Below are 10528 nucleotides of genomic sequence, written 5' to 3'. Positions count from 1 at the left end.
ATCAGAAGCCCAAACTTGTGACTTCAGAACTACACAATCCCGCTTACAGGCAAGAAACTTGTGAAAGTCAGCAGGCCTCCCAAGTCACCCAAAGATGTGCTGTTTCTTACTGTCCTGTTTGTTTAGCACGGAGTCTCCCTAGGGAGCCCTGGTTAGCCTGGAACTTCCTGTGTAGACCAGGCTAGGTGTGGTCCTGTGTACCTATTGTCCTATTGCAGGTACTCAAGAAGTAAAGGCTCTCATACACATACCACACCCAGGAGAGAGCAATGGTTTGGTTCTAAACCATCTGTAACTTCAGTTCCAGCTGTCTGTGGTACACTCATACACATAAAATAAAAATAAATACTTAAATTAGTTAAATACTATATGGTTAAGTCTGGACAGTGTGTTCCAATATAATCTTTCACAGAGTAAAGGGAGTTGTTCATAGAGTCACATCTGTAGCTGGTTCTTCACTTCTTTACACTTTTGGGGGCTCGCCACCCAGCTCCCTAATAAACACACAGAGACTTATTATTACTTATAAATGCCTAGCCTTAAGTTTGGCTTATTTCTAACCAGTTTTTCTTAAATTACCATCCACCTTTTGCCTCTGGGCTTTTACCTTTTTCTATATCTATCTATCTTTTTTTTTCCTTCTTACTCCATGGCTAGCTGTGTTGCCAGGTGGTTGGCCCCTAGCATCCTCCTCTCCTCCTTTTTTTGTTCCCTCTTTTCTTCTCTTTCTCCTTCTATTTATTCTCTCTTCCTGCCAGCCCCGCCTAGTCCTCTCCTGCCTAACTATTGGCCATTCAGATCTTAATTAGACCAATCAGGTGTTTTAGGCAGGCAGAGTAAAACAGCTTCACAGAGTTAGATGAATGCAGCATAAAAGAATACAACACAGCTTTGCATCATTAAACAAATATTCCACAGCATAAATGAATGTAACACATCTTAAACTAATATTCCACAACACACCTCCTTTGTAACATACATGCCTGGCATGTAGAGACCCTGTGTTCAATCCCCAGTGCTGTAGGGGAAGGGAGAAGTGTGGGAGTATATCTTAAAAAAAAAGAAAAAAGAAAAAAAAAAAGACAATGCCATGCACAGCAGTTCAGGTCTATAGTCTCACCATTTGAGAGGCAGAGGTAAGAAGGCGGCCATGAGTTTCAGGCTAGTGTACGTGACAAGTTTCGGGCCATTCTAGGTTGAATATTGAGAATCTGTCAAAAAAAATCTTATTTCTCATGTGCAAGTATGAAATGTTTTAATCCATCAGTGTCTAAGATGGGCATGGTGGCATTTGCCTGTAGTCCCGGTACTGGGAGTGCTGAAGCCCAAGGGTTGCTTGAGTCCAGAAGGCTAAGACTAATCTAGATAACGGTCTCAAAAATAGAATTTTTTTAAAGCCGTGCACAGCAGTGTATATGTGTAATCCCAGTGCTTGGGAAGCTGAGGCAGGAGGATCCGGAGTTCAGAATCATCCTTTGAAAGACAGATAGTGAATCTAAGAATGGACTACATGATACCCTGCCTCATCCTCCCCAAAATTATTAATGTGAATATTGGAAAGCACTGCAGCTAATTCAAAGAACACGCTGGAGAGCAAGCACATTTATAAAGCAGAAATACAGCCTTATAGGTAAATAATATAGAAATATACCCATACAGGCAAATGGAAACAGGAAGTGACCATGTCCCAGCGGGAGGAAAGGCAAGGCACTGGGCCTTACCAGTGGTGGGTCCATGTTTACACGAGAAGAAACCCTCTGTGCTGCTATGGCTTGTCTACAAATGACAGGGCTGCAGCTCGGTCACAGAAATGAGAACCGCACCCTGGGAGGAGGTGCTGAGGAGGAGGGCCCTGCTCTCAAACGTCTTATGGGGTAAAGAGGAACAGGACGGAGGACGTGATAAATCCTAGTAATCATGACAGTCTAGATGACAAGCATGTCACAGGTCCCTAACAAGTGCCTGTCACTGAGTAATTGGAAGACTAGTTCATTGGAAGTGCAGGGGCAGGAACAACTATTTTCTACTAGATAACTGGACAGGCCATGTTTTTGGAAAAAGAGAAATTAAAGCCCACCTCTCAGGGGTAGTCATTGTAGTAACACACGTGCATACCTATCATGTGCGGGCCCTGAGTTCAATTTCCAGCCATGTAACGAGGGGAGAAAGTGTGGAGGTGGGGCACCAATAGATGGAAAAAACAAACATGCCAAATACAGTCGTTCATGTCCGTGACCCCAGCATTTGGAAGGCTGAGGCAGGGGGGTTTCCATGAGTATTTTATTTTATTCCTTTTTTTTTTTTTTGAAACAGGATCTCCTGTAGGCCTGGAACTCATTATATAGTCGAAAATGGCCTTGATCTCCTGATCCTCCTGCTTCTACCTCCCAGATGCTGGGATTACATGCATGCCACCATGTCTTATTTATGTGGTGCTGGGGGTCAATCCCGGGATCTCATGCATGCTAAGCAAGCACTCTATCAGCTGAGCCACATCTCCACCCACGTTTTATTTTAGATCGTGTTTTTGTGTTCCATGCTTGTAAGATGAGACCATTGTTCCAATATGTTATTATGCAAGTCTTCCAATAATGTCCCTCTGTATACACGTAAAGTTGGTTCCAAGATACCATCCTCCCCAAGGACACATGAATCCTCCAATGTGCAAGTCCCTCACCTGAAACAAACAATGTGGTATTTTCTTAGAGCCTTCATACTTCCTCCTGTGTGTGATGTCATCTCTGAATTGCTTGTTATACCTAGTGATGTAATGCTATGTACTCATTTGTCATATTGCATTGTTATCAGAACACTGACATGAAACTGTTCTGTATGTGTTCAGCACAGACACAAGTGTGTAGTGTGTGTGTGTGTGTGTGTGTGTGTGTGTGTGTGTGTGTGGTATGGTGAGTACCCATGTGGAAGTCAGAGGAAGAGGTTGGGTCTCTTTTTCTCCTAATCTTCTCCTTAATCCCCTGAGATAGAATCTCTAACTAAACCTGGCGTCAGGTTGGGGGCCAGCAGGCCTCAGCAAAACCTCCTGTCTCCACCCCCTGCAGAGCAGAGATTCCTTGTAACCCTGTAGGCAAGCCCAGCTTCGTACGTGGAGGCTAGGGATTCAAACTCAGGGGTTTGTGCTTGCACATGCCCACTGCTTCATCTCCCTAGCACCAGACACATCTTTTGGTGTTTTTATGGTGAGTGTATGTGGTGTGGTGTGGTGTGGTGTGTGTGTGTGAGCATGCAGGTGCCACGGCGTTCCTGTGGAACTCAGAGGGCAACTGTCATGAGTCAGTTCTCCCCTTCCACCTTGCTGAGGCAGAGTCTCACTTCTTTTGCCCTTGCTGGGCGCTCCACGTTAGCTGACCTGGTGCATCTGTGACAAGTGTGTAGTCCACACGTGCACGTGTACACCTTGGGCCAAGTGTAGTAGTTCGTTCAGCACTTGGAAGGCCGAGGCAGGAAGGTCATGAGTTTGAGACCAGATGGAACCGCAACAGAAATGCTGTAAAACACACGACTGTGAAAAAAGAAAGCACCTACCAAGACAACACTCACAGAAGCCAAACCCTATTGAGATTCGGCACACAGGCATTACGCTGGGAAGTTCTCTCGAGTCTGCTGCCATTTGTCCATTCTTACCACCCTCCTCAGAAGTATCAGGGCTAGGATACCTGCTACGCCCTCAGTGAGTGTTGCCTGTTCTGGAAATTCATTTGAAAGGAATCATATCGCACTCTTTCTCTCTTTCTTCCTCTCCCCATTTGTATTTTAAAAAGTTTTAACGCCTCTGTGTGTGTGTGTGCGCTCACGTGCGCGCGTGCGAGTGTGCATATGAGGAGGGTAGAGAACAGCTTGCGTGTGTCAGTTCTCCTGGGATTGAGCTCAGGTTATATGCTTGGTGGCAAGTGCTTTTTACCAACTGAGCCATTTTGTCAGCCCAATAAGTATCTGTGTTTTTTAATGTTGTTGCTTTGTTTTGCTTTAATTTCTTTGTATATGAGGGTTGTATGTGGACTCATGCCATAGAGTGCATATGAAGATCAGAGGACAACTTATGAGAGTAAGTGTGTGGACCTAGATATTGGACTCCGTTGTCAGGCTGGGTGGCAAGTGGCTTTATCTGCTGAGACAGACACCTACAGGCCCCATGTGCACTCCTCTAGAGGAGGTCTCTTCATTCCTCTTTTCTCCTCTCCTTCTTAAGCCTGAATTTCTCCTCCTATTTATTCTCTCTGCATGCCAGCCCTGCCTGTCCTTCTTCTGCCTAGCTATTGGCCATTCAGCTCTTTATTAGACCAATTAGGTGACTTAGGCAGGCAAGGTGAAACAAGTGTAGCACATCTTTCCATAATTAAACAAAGGCGTAGAAACAAATGTAACACACCTTAACACAGTAAAGTAAAATTCTGCAGCATAAATAAAAGTAACACACCTTTGCTTAGTTATAACAATGTTCTGCAATAGTCTCTCACTCAGCCTAATGCCTTGCTTGAAAACCCATCTCCCCAGTGTGTCTGACAGTCAACGGACCTATTTCTGGAACTGGGAAGTAATAAGAAGGTACCATCTCCTGTTGATTGGGTCTCCTATGGAAGAACACCTAATCTTTGGAAATTTGGCTCTTCTTCATGTGGGGTTCTGCTTCTTGCCTGGCATTAGTTATCTGTCTGAGGGTTTTCCTTACATGCCCTGTTCAGATGCTGGGAGGAGTAACTGCAGATGGAGGATTCCAATTCAGTTTTTCTGGCTCCATATTTTTTTTTTTGGGTGGTCGATTGCTGTGAGGATTTTTCCCTCCTACCCAATTTGAAGAATATTGGAAAGGGAGGCCCCTGCGTGAGGGAGTGGTGCAGAATGGTCCTCAGAGAGCAGGGCTATGGGGATGGTGGCTCATACAAGAGCTGGAGTTTTCGGCCAGTGAGTTGAATGAGCTATGAGATGAGGTAAAGGAGAGCCAAGGACAAAAAACAAAAACAGAAAAAAGAAATCACAGACCAAAATGTTGAAACTTTAAAAAAAAATTTTTTTTCTGTCTTTGCCTTTGTTTTGTTGTTTTGTTTTGGGACAGGGTGTCTCTTTGTCGTCCACGCAGGCCTCGAACATCTGATCTTCCTGCCTCAGTCTCTGGCTCAGATTACAGGCAGAGGATGTCTTAATTGACTTTATTCTGTAATTCTACAATGGGGCAAACCCTCATCTCATAAAATGGAGTGCATTCCAATGAGTTGAGCAGAAACCAAAAAAGGTGACTCCCGGTGAGGCCACCAGGAAAACTGAACAATAGGTCAGCACTGGTGGGTTGGGAGCTGGCCAGTTTGGGTCACCTTTCTGTGGAAGGGTTAAGGCAGGGTCGACTCATTATCAGGTCAATTAAACTGACCCTTTGAGAAACGTCTCGGGTCAGTTTATCAGCTTTGTTTCAGCTCGGTGATATGGAACCTTGGTTTTGTTGTGGGGTATCCACCAGAGAAGGCTGCTCAGGCATGGGTTTAAACCAATAGGAAGTCTTCATTTGCCGGCCGGTGACTACCCTGGGTGTTTGGGATTCCAGGGTAGCTCTGAGCCCTCCTCAGAGTAAGTGGGCTTTAAAGCACAAAGCCATGTTCTAGGTTGGTACACTTGGTCAACAAGAACAGTGCGCAGTCAATAGGAACAGAGAGCCAGAAGCAGAACTACAGAAGTCAGGTGAGGTTAGTACATTCAGAGACTTGCGCAGAACTGTGAGCTTTGATGGATTAGGTCTTTGTTTTCACTTTGGCAGGTGGTGCTGACTACCTCCTGAGTTTTATGACCTGAATGGTATTCCATCATGGAGTCAGCTGTGCTAAGCTCTGGGACCTGATACAATGTGACTGACTCTGTTTTGATTTTTAGCCTTTCTATTGGTGCCGAGCACTGGCAGTGACCTCCCCTGTCCTGCCAGCTTTGCTCACCCTTCCTTCCTTCTTTTCTTCCTTCCTTCCTCCTCTTCCTCTTTTTTGACAAGACATGACTATCCTTGGTATAATAGCGATCCTCTTGCTTTAGTCTCAGGAATCCTGGGATTGCAGGTGTGCACACCAGACCCGGATGTTCCTATAATTTTCCTTTCTTTTTGTCGTGTTCTTCTAAGACAGTCTTTTCTAGCCCAGACTAGACAGACTTGACCTCACTACATGGATGAAGATCACCTTGATTTACGGATCCTACTGCTTCCACCTCCCAAGGGCTGGTATCATAGGGCTGTGTTACCACACCTGTCTCCCCAGGTTTCTGGGTTTTTGTTTTGTTTTGTTTTAGAAATAGCAGATTTATTTCAGCTCACAGTTTGAACTTACAGGCAATCATGGTTGGGAAGCTACAGCAATAGGATGGTGAGGTAGCTTGTAACATTGCCTCCACGATCAGGAAGCAGAGACCCATTGTCTAGGACATAATCTGTCCTCTGATGGAGGTCTCAGGTCATCCTGTTGCCTGAGCTTCCAAGGACAGTCACTTCCAGACCCAGTGTGCTGGTCACACCCATTGCCATTACGGTTCTGGTAGCCTCAATCACGTCTTTCTTACACAGGGTAGGGGAGAAGCTTCTTTAAGCGTGTGTCTGCTGGGGTGTTAGAGCTGGTGAGAGCACACACCTTTAATTCCAGCATTCGGGAAGCAGAAGCAGATGGGCCTCTGAGTTCCAGTCTAGCCAGATCTACAGTGACTCCCAGGACAGCCAGGGCTGCACAGAGAATGAGACCACGGGCTCAATCCAGCATCGAGGAGTGGGAAAGCCATAATGTCTTACGGAAGAGATGACCAAGAAAGATTCTTTGTGCTCTTCTTTCCTTCCTGCCTTGGGCCAAGTAGGTTGTGCAAAAGCAAGCCGACTTGTTCTGTTGTGTTAACGCTGTCATCTGTGGGGGATGGTGACAGTGTTTCCCTGTCACCTGTCCTGATGCTGTCATCTCATCAGTATTATTATCTTCACCATTACACCCAACCCTTGGTAAAAGGCAGAGAAACGATTATTGCTATTGTGATTATTATGTGTTGCTGTGTTGGGGATCGAACTCAGGATCTCATACAGACTGGGCAAAGATCTTCCTTCAAATATCTATAACCTTATCCTTGGAGCTGCCTCTTCCTTCCCTCCTCCTCCTCCTCCCTCTTCTTTAAATAGAGGCAGGGTCTCATATTAGTCCAGGCTGGCATTGAATTCACTATGTAACCCAGGCTGGCCCTGAATTTCTGCCTCAGACTCCTCAGTACTGAGATTACAAGCACACACCACCACAACTAGCTATTTTTTTTTTCTGTTGGGATCGTGATGGCTCCAAGTCGGAGATCCTCCTGCTCAGTCTCCTGGGTGCTGGGATTCCTCTTATCATAAGGAATCACTTTGTGGAGTTCATCCCTGTAAGACAGAACTGGCCGAAGCTAAGGCCATCCGATACCACTGGCAACCCACAGAATATCCTTTTTGTTTGTTTTTGTTTATTTTGAGACAGGATCTCACCATGTAGCAGTGCCTGCCTGGAACTTACTATGTAGACTAGGTTAGCTTCAAATTCACAGAGATCCATCTGCCTCTGCTTCCCAGGTGCTGGCATTAAAGGCATGCGCAGTTCAGTTGGGTGTGGTGACACATGCCTTTAATCCCAGCACTGGGGAGGTAGGAGCAGGTGGAACTCTGTGAAGGTTAACCTCGTCTATATACACAGTGAGTTCTGGGATAGCCAGAACTACATAGAGAGCCTTATCTCAAAAAACAACCCCCCCCAAAAAAATCCCCAAAATCCTAGAAATAAAATGAAGTGTATGAGTCTATAGTTCCCAGCACTTTCACAAGGCTGTGCAGCCCTCCTGGGGTCTCAGAATTCATGTAACTGCCCACCCTGTAGGTTTCTTCTCCCAAACCTGAGCCATGACTACTCCACTGCTAATATTGGCTTTCTCTGGACACTTGCTGTAAGTACAACATACGACATGTGGTCCTGCCCTCACTTCACAGGTCGATTTATCTGCGGTGTATGTAGTAACACTTCATTTTTTTACGGTTGAGTAACACCCTGCTTTGCCATTACACGCCATTTGTTTATCCAGGCATCAGCTGATGGCCAGGAGTTGCTTCCACCTCTAGGCTCTTGTGAGCAACGCTGCTGTGCATGTTTGGTGACATCTCTTTGAGCACCTCTGTTTTCATTTCTCCAGGGTGTGTGCCCAGTTTTCTGTCCACATGTTCAGCAGGAAGATACATTTACACACTCAGGCCAAGATCCCTCTGAACATTCAGGGAACAAAACAGAGACACTGAAACTGTAAAACTGTACTCCACCTTCAAGGCCCACTTCATTTTTTTTTTTGTTTTTGTTTTTGTTTTGTGTTTTGAGACAGGGTTTCTCTGTAGCCTAAAGCCTGTCCTGGAACCAGCTCTGTAGACTAGGTTGGCCTCAAATTCACAGAGATCCGCCTGCTTCTGCCTCCCGAGTGCAGGGATTAAAGGTGTGAGTCACCATCGACTGGCCCACTTCATTGTTGTGAACACTCATTGTCTATGTATGTGTTTTCTACCTGTTTTCAGGCACTGTGTTGTAAATAGCAGGGAACAACACAGAGCATTCTCATCCTTTGAAGGCTGAAGATTCAATGTGGGCAATAAGGAATTAAATATGCTGGTATAACTTCCTCCCTGAAGCTTCCCACAGCATCCCAAGAAAGGCTAAACTCTACAAATCATCATGGAGCTAAGTATAGCTTTGAACTTTCCTCTTCTTCTTCTTCTTCTTCTTCTTCTTCTTCTTCTTCTTCTTCTTCTTCTTCTTCTTCTTCTTCTTCTTCTTCTTCTTCTTCTTCCTCCTCCTCCTCCTCTTCCTCCCCCTCCTCCTCTCCCTCTTCCTCCTCCTCCTTGTTCTTTTTGGTTTTTTCAAGACAGAGCTTCTCTGTAGCTGTAGATCAGGCTAGCCTCAAACTCACAGAGATCCACCTGCCTCTGCCCGCTGATTGCTGGGATTAAAGGCGTGCGCCACCATTGCCCAGCAGCTTCGGACTTGTGAAATCATTATTATTAAACAATGTGGTGTGTGATGGCATTCGTGTGGAGGTCAGAGGACAACTTTTTGGAATGTGTTCTCTCCTTCCTCTGCAGGGAGGTTTCAGGGGTCAAACTAAGGTCACCAGCACTTTTTACCAGCTCACCCGTCTAACTGGTGCTGTGTCCTTGAACTTCTGATCTTTCTGCTTCTACCTCAGGAAGAAGCAGAAGACGTGGGCCACTATGTCAGATTTGTGTGGGACCAGGGATGGAACCCAGGACTTCACACTTATTAGTCAAATACTCTACCACCTGAGATAGTTTTTTTTTTTTTTTTTTTTTATTTTCGAGACAGGGTTTCTCCTTAGCTTTTGGTTCCTGTCCTGGAACTAGCTCCGTAGACCAGGCTGGCCTCGAACTCACAGAAATCCGCCTGCCTCTGCCTCCCGAGTGCTGGGATTAAAGGCATGCGCCACCACCGCCCGGCGAGGTATTGGTCTTTTGAGACAGGGTCTCAGGTAGCTCAGGCCGGTCTCACAACTTCCCAAGTACCGGACCTACACGCTCACACCGTATTTGACCATTTATCATTGTTTTGCTTCGAAGGTAACTTCTCTACTAACACTGTGATAATGCGTGAACAGCCCTCGGCAAGTCTGAGGTTTTATTATAGAGGAAGGGTTTACTCTGCGTCCTCCCATTTGTGCCCACGTGAAGGATGACATATCGGCTTGCAGTCTGGCATCCCATGAGAGCAGGCAGTAATAGGGGAATATCTTAACGTCTGACTTCAATGGAGCCTTTTCCGGCTCCATCAAGGTTACCCAAGCCAGAGGCTTTCGGGTTCTTGTCTCTCAGTTTTGAAGAATGAGATTCATGGACCACAGAAAGTGAGTTTTACAGGAGAGGTAGATGCAGTAAGGAGCTGAAGGAGAAAAAAAAAAAAAAAGCCAGCTTCTGGGCAGCAGAGGCCCGAGGGAGGGAGTGGGACCAGCTCCTGGGCAGCAGAGGGCCAAGGGAGGGAGTGGGAGCCACTGCCTGGGAGTTAGTGGGGGTTTTGTGGATGGAGGAAGGGAGGGAGAAGATAAGCTGGTCAGTCCAGGTGTCAGAGGTCTTTGCACTTTGGGTCCAGGAAAGGGGTACGCTAAAAAGACATAGAGCCCCTTCTTGGCATCTCCAGCCTTTGGTTGTGGTAAAACCAGGGACACCTCTGGTTTAGACACTTCAAGAATCTCTAGCCTCAGGCAAGTACAAGGCTCTGGGCATGCCCAAGGATATATTTTTTTTTTTTTTTTTTGGTATTCAGCCAAGTAAGAGACTTCTTATTTGGGCTTTCTACCAAAACTAAACTGTCTAGCCAGTTTCCACCTGTTATCAGCAGCTGGGACTGTTTACCTTGGACCTCCCTTTCCCCGCAAGTTTCCTGAATTCCTCGGACATTCCACTCAACTGGGGTTCAGTAACCATACTTCCACTCCTGCCCTTCAGTTGGAGCCCACCAGCAGAGCCTTGGAATCTATGCGACCCATA

Source organism: Alexandromys fortis, unplaced genomic scaffold (genome assembly GCF_014885135.2).
Source record: "Alexandromys fortis isolate MF-2015 unplaced genomic scaffold, M_Fortis_MF-2015_v1.1 scaffold_75, whole genome shotgun sequence".
Classification (NCBI taxonomy): domain Eukaryota; kingdom Metazoa; phylum Chordata; class Mammalia; order Rodentia; family Cricetidae; genus Alexandromys; species Alexandromys fortis.
The sequence above is the reverse complement of the archived record's forward strand: the minus strand, read 5'-3'. Positions refer to the sequence as shown.